This window comes from Lissotriton vulgaris, chromosome 7 (assembly GCF_964263255.1).
Source record: "Lissotriton vulgaris chromosome 7, aLisVul1.2, whole genome shotgun sequence".
In the NCBI taxonomy this organism is placed as follows: Eukaryota; Metazoa; Chordata; class Amphibia; order Caudata; family Salamandridae; genus Lissotriton; species Lissotriton vulgaris.
The window spans coordinates 521,115,976-521,129,311 of NC_141695.1; the positions used below are offsets into that span (position 1 = coordinate 521,115,976).

Genomic DNA, 13,336 nt, shown 5'->3' on the forward strand with positions numbered 1-13,336 from the left:
GTGCCCCTCTCTATGGCAAATGGTTCAGTGGTCAGTCCCCCAACACGCACTCTAGCTTTCGGTTCCGTATAAAGTACCGCTGTCCACTGTAAAAACAAAGGCGGGAACCCCATGCGCCGTAAGAAATAATACATATACGACCATTCCACCGAGTCAAACGCTTTAGCAGCATCCAGCAATACAGCCGCCGCTGACATTGTTGGTTCAAGCACATGGAACATGGAGAAAACGGTTCGTAAATTATGCGAAGTGGAACTCTCGGGTATAAAGCCCGATTGATCAGGCAGAACCAGGCTTTGCATTAGGGGTTGTAGCCTGATCGCCAAAATCTTAGCCAGTATCTTTGCGTCAATATTGATCAGCGATAGTGGGCTATAAGAGTCACACCTGTTTGGCGGCTTGTCTTTTTTAAACAGCGTGATTATCAATGCCTGTCTGAGGGACGGTGGTAATGTCCCTGAGTCATGTGCTTCTGCGTACATCTCCAAGAGATGCGGCGCAAGAAGATCGGCAAATTTCCTATAAAACTCTACTGTGAGTCCATCAGGTCCAGGAGCTTTAACATTTGATAACGCCGAGATTGCTGTTTTAACATCCTGCTCGTCTATAGGTACACACAAGTACTCCCTATGCGCAGCCGATAGCCAGACACACTCCACATCCTCTAGATAGGACTCGAATTTGGTCTCCGATGCAGCCCCTTGCGATGTATATAAATCAGTGTAAAAACCCCGAAACTGTTCCACAATGTTATCTGAGTGATTATCTTCTCTACCGTTGTCATCTATAATTCTATCTATGTGCGTTTGCTCTAGACGCTCCTTAATTTTAAAGTTTCAAAAAACACAGTTGATGGACAGAATGTTGAACAATGTCATACATTCACCCCAGTACAAGGATCTGGGCCTAAATCCATCATTTTTTTGCACTCCACACCACCCTGGGTTAGACACTGGCTATATGCAAATCAGCTCTGACCCTGTGCCTCATGGGAACAGTCCAGTCCGAACTACCAAGCCATGTCTTTCCCAGACCGGAATCAAGCATCCAAGGACCGGTTTCTGGCTATCAGCCTTCATCAGCCTGGATAGCTTGACTCCAGTGGTGTGGAGAACCTGGGACTCACGTCTGAGCATACTCAGCCCACTCGGGTGAAAATTGCAAAAGACACAGTTGATGGACAGAATGTAGAACAATGTCATGCATTCACCCCAGTACAAGGACCTGGGCCTAAATCCATTGTTTTTTTTGCACTCCACACCACCCTGGGTTAGACACTGGCTATATGCAAATCAGCTCTGACCCTGTGCCTCATGGGAACAGTCCAGTCTGAACTACCAAGCCATGTCTCTCCCAGACCGGAATCAAGCATCCAAGGACCGGTTTCTGGCAATCAGCCTTCATCAGCCTGGATAGCTTGACTCCAGTGGTGTGGAGAGCCTGGGACTCACATCTGAGCATACCCAGCCAACTCGGGGTGAAAATTGCAAAAAACTCAGTTGATGGACAGAATGTAGAACAATGTCATACATTCACCCCAGTACAAGGATCTAGGCCTAAATCCATCGTTTTTTTGCACTCCACACCACCCTGGGTTAGACACTGGCTATATGCAAATCAGCTCTGATCCTGTGCCTCATGGGAACAGTCCAGTCCGAACTACCAAGCCATGTCTTTCCCAGACCGGAATCAAGCATCCAAGGACCGGTTTCTGGCTATCAGCCTTCATCAGCCTGGATAGCTTGACTCGAGTGGTGTGGAGAGCCTGGGACTCACGTCTGAGCATACCCAGCCCACTCGGGGTGAAAATTGCAAAAAACACAGTTGATGGACAGAATGTAGAACAATGTCATACATTCACCCCAGTACAAGGATCTGGGCCTAAATCCATCGTTTTTTTTTTGCACTTCACCCCACCCTGGGTTAGACACTGGCTATATGCAAATCAGCTCTGACCCTGTGCCTCATGGGAACAGTCCAGTCCGACCTTCCAAGCCATGTCTTTCCCAGACCGGAATCAAGCATCCAAGGACCGGTTTCTGGCTATCAACCTTCATCAGCCTGGATAGCTTGACTCCAGTGGTGTGGAGAACCTGGGACTCAAGTCTGAGCATACCCAGCCCACTCGGGGTGAAAATTGCAAAAAACACAGTTGATGGACAGAATGTAGAACAATGTCATACATTCACCCCAGTACAAGGATCTGGGCCTACATCCATCGTTTTTTTGCACTCCACACCACCCTGGGTTAGACACTGGCTATATGCAAATCAGCTCTGACCCTGTGCCTCATGGGAACAGTCCAGTCCGAACTACCAAGCCATGTCTTTCCCAGACCGGAATCAAGCATCCAGCGACCGGTTTCTGGCTATCAGCCTTCATCAGCTGGATAGCTTGACTCCAGTGGTGTGGAGAGCCTGGGACTCACGTCTGAGCATACCCAGCCAACTCCGGGTGAAAATTGCAAAAAACACAGTTGATGGACAGAATGTAAAACAATGTCATACATTCACCCCAGTACAAGGATCTGGGCCTAAATCCATCGTTTTTTTGCACTCCACACCACCCTGGGTTAGACACTGGCTATATGCAAATCAGCTCTGACCCTGTGCCTCATGGGAACAGTCCAGTCCGAACTACCAAGCCATGTCTTTCCCAGACCGGAATCACGCATCCAAGGACCGGTTTCTGGCTATCAGCCTGGATAGCTTGACTCCAGTGGTGTGGAGAGCCTGGGACTCACGTCTGAGCATACCCAGCCCACTCTGGGTGAAAATTGCAAAAAACACAGTTGATGGACAGAATGTAGAACAATGTCATACATTCACCTCAGTACAAGGATCTGGGCCTAAATCCATCGTTTTTTTGCACTCCACACCACCCTGGGTTAGACACTGGCTATATGCAAATCAGTTCTGACCCTGTGCCTTATGGGAACAGTCTAGTCCGAACTACCAAGCCATGTCTTTCCCAGACCGGAATCAAGCATCCAAGGACCGGTTTCTGGCTATCAGCCTTCATCAGTCTGGATAGCTTGACTCCAGTGGTGTGGAGAGCCTGGGACTCACGTCTGAGCATACCCAGCCCACTCGGGGTGAAAATTGCAAAAAACACAGTTGATGGACAGAATGTAGAACAATGTCATACATTCACCCCAGTACAAGGATCTGGGCCTAAATCCATCGTTTTTTTGCACTCCACACCACCCTGGGTTAGACACCGGCTATATGCAAATCAGCTCTGACCCTGTGCCTCATGGGAACAGTCCAGTCCGAACTACCAAGCCATGTCTTTCCCAGACCGGAATCAAGCATCCAAGGACCGGTTTCTGGCTATCAGCCTGGATAGCTTGACTCCAGTGGTGTGGAGAGCCTGGGACTCACGTCTGAGCATACCCAGCCAACTCGGGGTGAAAATTGCAAAAAACACAGTTGATGGACAGAATGTAGAACAATGTCATACATTCACCCCAGTACAAGGATCTGGGCCTAAATCCATCGTTTTTTTGCACTCCACACCACCCTGGGTTAGACACTGGCTATATGCAAATCTGCTCTTACCCTGTGCCTAATGGGAACAGTCCAGTCCGAACTACCAAGCCATGTCTTTCCCAGACCGGAATCAAGCATCCAAGGACCGGTTTCTGGCTATCAGCCTTCATCAGCCTGGATAGCTTGACTCCAGTGGTGTGGAGAGCCTGGGACTCACGTCTGAGCTACCCAGCCCACTCGGGGTGAAAATTGCAAAAAACACAGTTGATGGACAGAATGTAGAACAATGTCATACATTCACCCCAGTACAAGGATCTGGGCATAAATCCATCGTTTTTTTGCACTCCACACCACCCTGGGTTAGACACTGGCTATATGCTGGTGGTCTCATTAGCGCAGGAAGCCAACCTGACTACTAGGGGAGGGCTCAAGAAATGCCTAGAGGAGGTCAAAAGTTGGATGTCCGCCTCCTCACTCAAAATGAATGGGGATAAAACAGAACTAATGCTCCTGGGCCCTGCCAACCCTACCTCCCTCAGCATCCTATGGCCGCCCTGCCTGGGCTTACCCCCAGCCCCCAAGGACAACATCAAGAGCCTTGGGGTATGGCTGGACAGATCTCTGTCTTTTAGCACCCAAGCCACCAAACTTGCAGCCACCTGCTTCGGCCTCCTTAGGTTGTTAAGGAAGGTTCTCCATCTTCTTCCGATGGAGGCAAAACAGGTTGCCATCCAGGGCCTTATCCAGTCTCGACTGGATTTTAACAACGCCCTCTACCTTGCTGCCCCAGAATATACGCTGCGGAGACTACAAGTAGTGCAGAACTGCGCCGCCCGCACACTACTCCAGATCCCCCGACGTCAATCAGCCAAAACTGGGCTGACTAAACTACATTGGCTACCCATCCGCCAAAGAATACAATTCAAGGCCCTATGCATCGCCCACCAGGCCTTCTGGGAAACGGGCCCCCTTATTACCCTCAACCTAGTCTCGCACTACCAACCTACTAGGAACCTCAGATCAACCCAGATGTATATGGCCACAACACCTAGAATAAAGAAATCAAGAACCGGCGGTAGGACCTTCGCTCACAACACCTCCAAGCTATGGAACACTCTCCCCCTCCATCTGAGAGCTAACCCAAATCTCTCCTCATTCAGAAAACAGCTTAAAACATTCCTCTTCAACCTCCCTCAATAAACTCCCCGGTCACCCCTCTCGATATGATGACGGTTCTTAGCGCTTGGACGCCCCCGGGCATCAACCGCGCTCTACAAATCGACATACAATACAATACAATACAATGCAAATCAGCTCTGACCCTGTGCCTCATGGGAACAGTCCAGTCCGAACTACCAAGGCATGTCTTTCCCAGACCGGAATCAAGCATCCAAGGACCGGTTTCTGGCTATCAACCTTCATCAGCCTGGATAGCTTGACTCCAGTGGTGTGGATAGCCTGGGACTCACGTCTGAGCATACCCAGCCCACTCGGGGTGAAAATTGCAAAAAACACAGTTGATGGACAAATATAGCCATTGTCTGACCTAGGGTGGTGTGGAGTGCAAAACAACGATGATTTTAGGCCCAGATCTTTGTACTGGGGTGAATGTAAGACATTGTTCTGCATTCTGTCCATCAACTGTGTTTTTTGCCTTAATTTTAAAGGCCAATGTGCGACCCGGCCGTCCTCCCTCCCCATAGCGACGGGCGGTGTGCCTACGCGATAAATATTTGACCTCTGTATCAGCCAACTCCTTTGTAATCCTTCAGCAGTTCCTGTATGTGTGCTAATTTCCCCATCTCAGGTGCCTCGGTATACACGCGTTCCAACTCACGTAGCGTTTCCTCAGTGTTTCGCAACTGTGTCCTCAAATCCCTCAGTATGCCCGCCGAGGTGCTAATGCCTACCCCTCGGATCGTGACCTTAAAGGCCTCCCAGAGTGTCGAAGCCTCGTCTACAGTGCCCTTGTTAAGGGTGAAATATTGTTCTATTGCATCCTGTACTGCAGACTGATATAGCGGGTCAAGCCGATCCTCGGATCTCAGCCGCCACGTAATGGGGCGACGTACAGCTGTCGGGATCACCATATCTAATTGCACCGGGCTGTGATCAGACAGTGTCCTAGCCAAATTCCTTATCTCCTCCACCCAGTCCATAGTCTCCACCCCAATCAAGCAGTAATCTAATCGCGACCAACTCCCATGCAACAGCGTCGCGTTCGTACCCTCTCACCTGCGGATTCCGCACACGCCAAATATCACACAGTCTGAACTCCTCCATGGCACAACCAATGTTCCTAGCTACTTTAGGGGTGCGATGGGAGATAGGGCTAGATTTGTCCATCTCAGTGTTCAGGTATGTGTTCAAATCCCCCCCCCATAGAATAGAAGCCTCCGGCCAATCTCTCAGCATACCATACATTCTGGAAAAACCATTTGGGTCATCCACAATCGGGCCATACATGTTAATTATAGTAATCAATTTGCCACTCATCTTGCCATGCACCATCACACATCTGCCCTCCTCATCCACAAACGTATGTATCGGTTGAAAGGACACCCCTCTCTTAACCAAAATCATGACCCCTCTCGCATAGGAGGAATACGACGAAGTCAGCCTGAAACTTGCCCTCCTACCCGCAACACCACGTTCTGTATTTTTAGATAAGTGCGTTTCATGCAGTAGAGCTATATGTATTGCATGCTGATTCAGGTACGCCATCACCTGCCGTACTTTCTTTGGGGAGTTGAGACCACGGACATTCCAGGTCAACATTCTACACTTATCACCCATCATTGAGCGCTGGCGACTGTCTTACATCAATCGTGATCTGTTTCAGAAGGACGTTGTTTACAGCACATTGCAACATTCTCTCCCCAGCCGCTGCGCCAAGCGCAGCAGTATGTACCATGGCAGATGTCTAACAAAAAAAAGGAACAAAGAACAATACACAACCCCCTTCTCCCACCCCCCTTCACCTCCCAATTAGGTCGAGACGAGACCCTACCCCCTCCCACAAAACATCCCCCTGAACTACCCGTTGCAACATCTGGGGAACACTCGCTAGGGGAAGAGGAACGGCGACGGATACACGCACCGGAGTGGGGCCGCCGGATTAGGTCTATGCATGCCCCCTGCGTGCCCCAAGGTCAAATGTTCTGGTTAACACTATAAGGTGATATCCCCGGGGCTAACTTATTCAGTGCTAGTGCGCTCTCACCACCCGCCCCCTAGTTCCCTGCCATTGAATCCGCCATCCCGGACCCTCAAGTCCCACCAATCATGCGAGAGCCCAACTATTTCCGCCCCATTAGTCTCAATCTGTTCTCACAGGCATTTGTCCATGTCTTCCAATCCAGACGTACCAGTCATGTCCTCATGTGCCTGCTGCCGAGGTTTGATCTTGCAGATGTGCTTTGTAAACTTCAAGGCAGATTTTGCATCCGTGAAAAAGTGTGCCTGTTCTTCATGCGTGATTTTCAATTTGGCCGGGTACAACATGACGTAAGGCACCAAGGCGGCCCTCAACAATTTCTTCACAGGTACAAACTCTCTTCTCGCCGCTTGGAAAAAGGACAGCGTGTCTCCTTTATATACTACTGGGTCTTTGGCTCTGGCCTCTCTCAGCACTGCGTCCCTGTCAGCATAGTTCAGAAGACGTGCAATAATCGGGTGGGGCGGCGCACTGGGCTTGGGCCTTGGTCCCAGCGAGCGATACGCACGTTCCACAATCATCACCGCGGAGAGTGCAGGTCCGAACAACTCATGCAGCATACCATCGATAAATGTCTCCATTTTTGAGACTGGATTGGAATTCGACAGACCAATAATCCGTAGCTTATTACGCCTCGACCGCGCTTCTAAATCTTCATTCTTCATACTAATTACTTCCAGTATCTTTTCCATCTGTAGGAGCTGCGTTGCGAGATTCAGCCTGCGCATCGTGCGTATCTGACACCCGATTTTCTAGAACATCTGGTCTATTCTCATGTTTCTCGACCTTCTTCTTTACCATGTCCAGCCCAGTCGCCAATGCATCTATTTTGCTGTCTATCGTTCTCATGCTAGCCCTCAGTGCAAGCAAGATGGCTCTGGTGTCATCCCCAGCACTCTCCCCTAGCCCCGAAGCATCTTGCATCTCCGACTGGTCTCCCATTCCTTCAGTGGCCCGAGTGCTGCGTTTGTTTTCAAATTGTAATTTAGCCTATTTGGTGTCCGACTTGCCCATACTGATACTGAAAAGTCTCTGGTTGACACAGCCACTCAATTCCACTGCCCCGGTAGCTCTGTAGCGTAACAGCCTTAACGTCCGTGACTGTATGACAACACCTCAACACTGTCCAACACACACAGTAGAGTCCATAAGGGTAGGCCCTTAATGCAATGTTTGGCGATGACCGCTTGATTCAATCGAGGTCAACCAGTGCCAGACCTACGTGCTGCGCCCACTATAACTTCCAGCGCTGCTCCAGTCTGCAGCACCATTCCAGCAACTCCCAGTCTGTGGTCCACATAGAACCTCTCGACTAGCCAGAAGCCTCAGCCTGCTCCCCTATTGACTGTAGAGCTCAGGCGGTCCGGCCATGCCCCCTAGCAGAGCCCCAGCAGCACCCCCTGCAGTCAAAGAGCCCCCCGCAAGGCCCCGAACCCGCCGACCTACTGAACCAGCCAGCAAAGCTCGGTACCCCACAGGTAATGCCCCCAGCCGCAGAGAAGCAGCCAGCACTCCTCCAGGTCAGACAAAGGCAGCGCTGCAGCCCTGCGCCCCCAGCTGCCCAGCAGCCCATGCCCCCACGAGCTCCACCGCGTGTAAAGCGGTAGCGCCCAGAGAGGCCGCGCCACTCAGTCAGCCCAGTCCCAGCCCGTACCAGCGCCACACTCACCGCACCGCTCTTCTCTTTCGCCTTCCGGCAGCTCCACACGGCCACGTTGGCGTTGTCTTCATGGGTCGCTGGGTGTAATGGCCACAGGTCCCCGCGCCGGGTTCGTCTCGGCCCGCGTCACCTCTCCGCACAGCGCTAGCCGCGCACCTCGGGCAGAGCTCCCCACCGCGGCACCACTTCAGGCTCTACAGGCGCGGTCGGCCCGACTGCTCCCGCAGTTCTTGTCACACTCCCAGCCACGCCGACAGTCCAGGCCAGCCTTGATGCACACCAAACCCGTTTTCAAATGGATCGCCACCACTGTTCCATTAGTGCAAGGAAACTCGGCACCGCAGACTCCGCCGACCAGGGCTCAAGGACGATCCTCAGATCGACGCCATTTTCTCGGCTGGTCCGCCGGGGGATCGGCAGCTCGTCACAGCAGTTTCACGGTGGGTACGGTGGCAATGACCACACTGGTATATGCCCCAAGCCACTGTCTTCGCCCCAGGGGGGTCTGTAGCACACAGGGGGGCTTGAAGGATGGTATTTAACGAATATAATATCCAGCGTGCGGAGCTCCCTTACCAGGCAGCCGTTCCGCTCCACGCCGAGACCACGCCCCCTGGGACTTAAATCTAGTCTTGACTTTTCTGATGTTCGCTCCCTTCGAGCCCCTTCATAACTGTCCTTTGCGTCTACTCACCTTAAAGACGGCTTTCCTGGTTGCTATCACCTCTGCCAGAAGAGTGAGTGAGCTCCACGCTCTTTTTTTCTAAACCTCCTTTCCTTTCTATTCATCCGGACAAGGTGGTTCTGAGGGCCCGTCCTTCTTTCTTGTCAAAGGTTGTCACGCCCTTCCACATCGGGCAGACCTTCACTTTGCCCACCTTCTTTCCGCCTCTGTATCCTTTCAGAGAGGAAGAGAGGCTCCCCCGTCTAGACCCAAAACGTGTGCTTGCATTCTATCTGCAGCGTACACAGATGTTCCGGGTGGATGATCAGCTCTTTCTTGGCTACGTGGGCGCCAAAAATGGTCGGGCCGCGCACAAACGGACCATCTCCCGATGGGTTGTTCTGTGCATCAAAGCATGTTACTCCTTTGCCAAGAAGGAGCCTCCTGTGGGACTGTGTGCCCATTCGACTAGGGCTACTATAGCCACCACTACCTTGGGGAGTGGCGTCCCCTTGCAGGACATTTGTCAGGCAGCTACGTGGACCTCGCTGCACACGTTTACCAAGCACTACTGCCTTGACAGTCGGGTCCTGAGAGACGGCTTCTTTGGCCGTTCTGTGCTCCATGACTTTCTGGTGCAATCTCGTTCGCAGGCCCACCACCGGGGTTGGTATTGCTGGGGTATTTATTTATTTATTTATAGTTTTACTATTCTAAGGTAAGGAATCTATCACTAACGTGTCTCTTTCAGATGCACAAGTTACTACTTGTGTAACAATATATCTGTAAGAGACATTAGTTAGTGTTAGATTCCTTACCGCCCCACCCATCCTCCCCGTTCTGCGAACCGATATCTAGGGTTAAGGTCATCCCCTTTTAGGGCCCTAGTTTTATGCACCAATGGTCAGTATCTTGCATGGCTCTGCGTTCCTGGCACGAAAAGTCGTGTACAGAACTAACGTCAGCGCGAACCGGTGGCGCCTAAGTACCCTCTGTGACGTCATCTCGGTGCTGACGACACCAGTGACGGGCACAGAGCCGCATGACGCCACCTACTGACGCGCAGGGGTACTGCTAAGCAAAACTTTCCGGATCTAGTCTGACGCCTGGGGATATTCTAAGGTAAGGAATCTATCACTAACTAATGTCTTTTACAGATCTATCGTTGCACAAGTAGTAACTTGTGTTTCAGGAAGAAAGAATGCTGTACTGCTGAAAGGACTGCCCCTCTTCTGGACTCCTGCTGTGCTGTGTTGACTTGTTGCCCTCTTGCCTGGAAGTGAGAAGGACTGGGCCTGTATCTCTCCAACCCAGAATGAGAGTGTCTCAAATGGCTTGTCTGCTTGCTTCCTGTTGGAAATCTAATGGACATCAAAGACTTCATTCCACTTAACACCAGCACCTAGACACTGCCAAGTGGTGCCAATGCAGTCCTGGGCCCTTGGAAGTGGGTCTAAAATGCTTCAACCTCTAAAATCCACACATCGTGGTTGTTGCATTGCTCGGAACCGGTGCATCGCCCTTCATCCCGACACATCACTGGTGCTGCAAAGACCGAAGATCTTGCATCACTAACTGCGCGCCACCTCGCCTCCATTTCCTGACGCATCCTCGACCTGCGTGGCTCGATGATGGCACATCACCTACATCTTGGGGTTTGATGACAACATACCTCTAAGTTGCACGGCTCGAAACTGACACATTGCCTACATCTTAAGGATCTACTCCGACATATCACCTCATCTGCTCCTCCATCTCATTTTTGACAAAACCTCTGAACCAAGGGACTGTTACAGTGGGCCAAGACTCGTCCCTCTATCCGACCTGTGCTCTAAAGCGATTGGCCTGAACTTTTTTGATTTAGCCCCGTCTAGTGGGACTAGAGCCACGGTTGGCACTTTATGCTTTTAAGTACTATATTTCAGGATATTCTTTAAACATTCATAACTCCTGTTATTCTTATTGGGTTTTTGTCATTTTGGTCTTGTTTTGTTCATTGAATAAAGCTCTATTTTCTTTATCCCAGTGTGGTATCTTTTTGTGTGGTATTTTCACTGTTTTACAGTGTAAAGTGTTGCGCAAATACTTTAGTCTCAACAACAATATAAGTGAGAAATCAGGAAAGGGGCCTGTTCCTCTTTTCAAGTAAAAGTATCAAAAACACTGAGAACTGGATAGTACTGGCGTACACATCTGCCCCTAAACGTTAGGTGGATGTACCAGAGGTGTGTACTACCTTGGAAAACCTAAGGTTTTGTAAAAGAACCCTCACTTACCTACCTAGTAGTTGACATGCTTCATCCTAGGGTTCACGCCCTGGTCACCGAATGTTTCCAGGGTGTGCTATGACGCCTGATTACAGAGGAGCTGGTTGTTTTTTTTATTTTTTGAGGGTGAAGTGGTGGTGGTAAGTGAAAAGTGCTCAAGTCTAGTGTGTTTTAAAATTGGCTCAAATACTGTCTTTATGACTGAAATTTTATTGATGAGAGTTTTGGTCAATGTTAACAAGGTGACGGATATGTGAAGGATATAAATTTGACCCCTCTAATCCTGTGAACGGTTGACCTGTTTCAGTAGGATATCGCGCTCCTCACTAGGGATATGCCTCTACAGACTCACTCCCCAAACCCCTTCTGGGATCACAAATACTTTACACATTGCCTCTTAAGTTAAGCCTGACTGCTCTGTGCTAAGCTACCAGAGGGTGAGCACAGGTTAATTTAGGGTGTGTATCTGGCTTAACCTGACTAGAATTGTGGTTCATGATTGGACCTGGTGCATACCTTTGCGACCCATAAACCCAGTTTCTAACATTGGTGATAAGCGGTGAAGATAGGTCTTGTTTGTGCAGTGCCATTCAGTAAATTGGTGTACACTCTCAATCCATACCTATGACCAATTTAGGTCTATTCTCCCTGATTAGCATTTTCACCTTTTTCCTCAAATCTTGTCTCTAACTGGATGTTCTACATCTGCACCTGCAAAGAAAATGACTTTGAGCTTGCCAACCTGGAGGGTTACACTGTGACCCAGCTCAAGGATTTCTGCAAGGGAATTGGGCTTCCTGCCAAGAGCTCCACCAGGAGGGTGGAGCTGAAAAGGGCACCGAGTGCCTGGGCAGAAACTTGTGCTGCTGTAAATGCAACCTCAGGGATCGATGAGGATCTGGATGAAGAGGAGGATTTAGACCACGACCCAGAGGAGAGTATGGTATTAATACCTGTGGAGGACTAATCCTGCCAGGATTAGATTCCCCCTTACCAGTGAGCTGAGTGTCATCCAGAGACATGTCCCCAGAGGAGTTGGTGGAAAGGGGGGAGGAGAGAAAATTGAAATTGGAGTTGGCCAAGTTCAAATTGGAGCAGGAACAAGCCTGACAGAAAAAAAAGGCTGGCCATGGTAGCAGAGGAGAAGAACAGAGCAGTTGCGGAAAAGAAACTGGCCATGGAGGAGAAGATTGCTTTGGAGTGTTTGACTCATTGGAGGAACCTTAAGGAACTGTACATAAACGCTATGCTAGTGTAGTTCTGTGGTGGCAGCAATACTCCAATGCCCTCTGGTGACAAGAGGGTCCACATACCCAAGCCTCTGGTGCCTAACTTTTTGGTGGAAGATGATATAGGCAGATGGTTTGAGGCTTATGAGATTGCCCTGCAGATTCACAAGATCCCAGAAGGGGATTGAGGAGCGAGTCTGTGGAGGCATATCCCTAGTGAGGGGAAGGGACAGCCTACTGGCCCTAGATGTGTGTTATAGAATGAGGTATCCCTCCTCCCCCATGAACAAAGCCTTGATGAGGAAGTCTGGTTTGACACCAGAGAAGTACAAGCAGAAGTTCAGGGAACGTCAAGAGCTATCCTAACAGACCTGGGTGGGTTGTGTTGATACTTTACAAGGCACTGGATGGTTGGGTGAAGGGCAGTGAGGTAAAGGATTACCAGGCGCTGTATAATTTATCTGAAAGAGACACATTAGTGATAGATTCCTTACCATAGAATATCCCCAGGCGTCAGACTGGATCCGGAAAGTTTTGCGTAGCAGTACCCTTGCGCGTCGGTAGGCGTCGTCTGCGGCTTCGCGTCCGTCGTGGGCGCCGTGATGACTTCGTCGGAGTACTTAGACGCCGCCTCCACATGCTGACGTCAATTATTCTTTTTGCCGCGCCAGCAGGCGCAGATCTGGAAAAAGCAGTACTTCTAGTCACTTTTTGTCTAACTATTTGGATCATTTTGATCATCTTTTCGTAGTCGTACGACTGTGATCGGTGCCATAGGGATGCCTTGATTTAAACACTGCGAGGATTG

At 50.1% G+C, this 13,336-nt stretch overlaps 1 protein-coding gene across 3 annotated transcripts in view; it reads left to right on the plus strand.

Annotated features, from left to right (window-relative positions):
• Nucleotides 1-13,336, plus strand: part of TBCD (tubulin folding cofactor D) — a 2,218,561-nt gene that overhangs the window by 1,656,525 nt on the left and 548,700 nt on the right. The gene's annotated exons all lie outside the window — the stretch shown is intronic.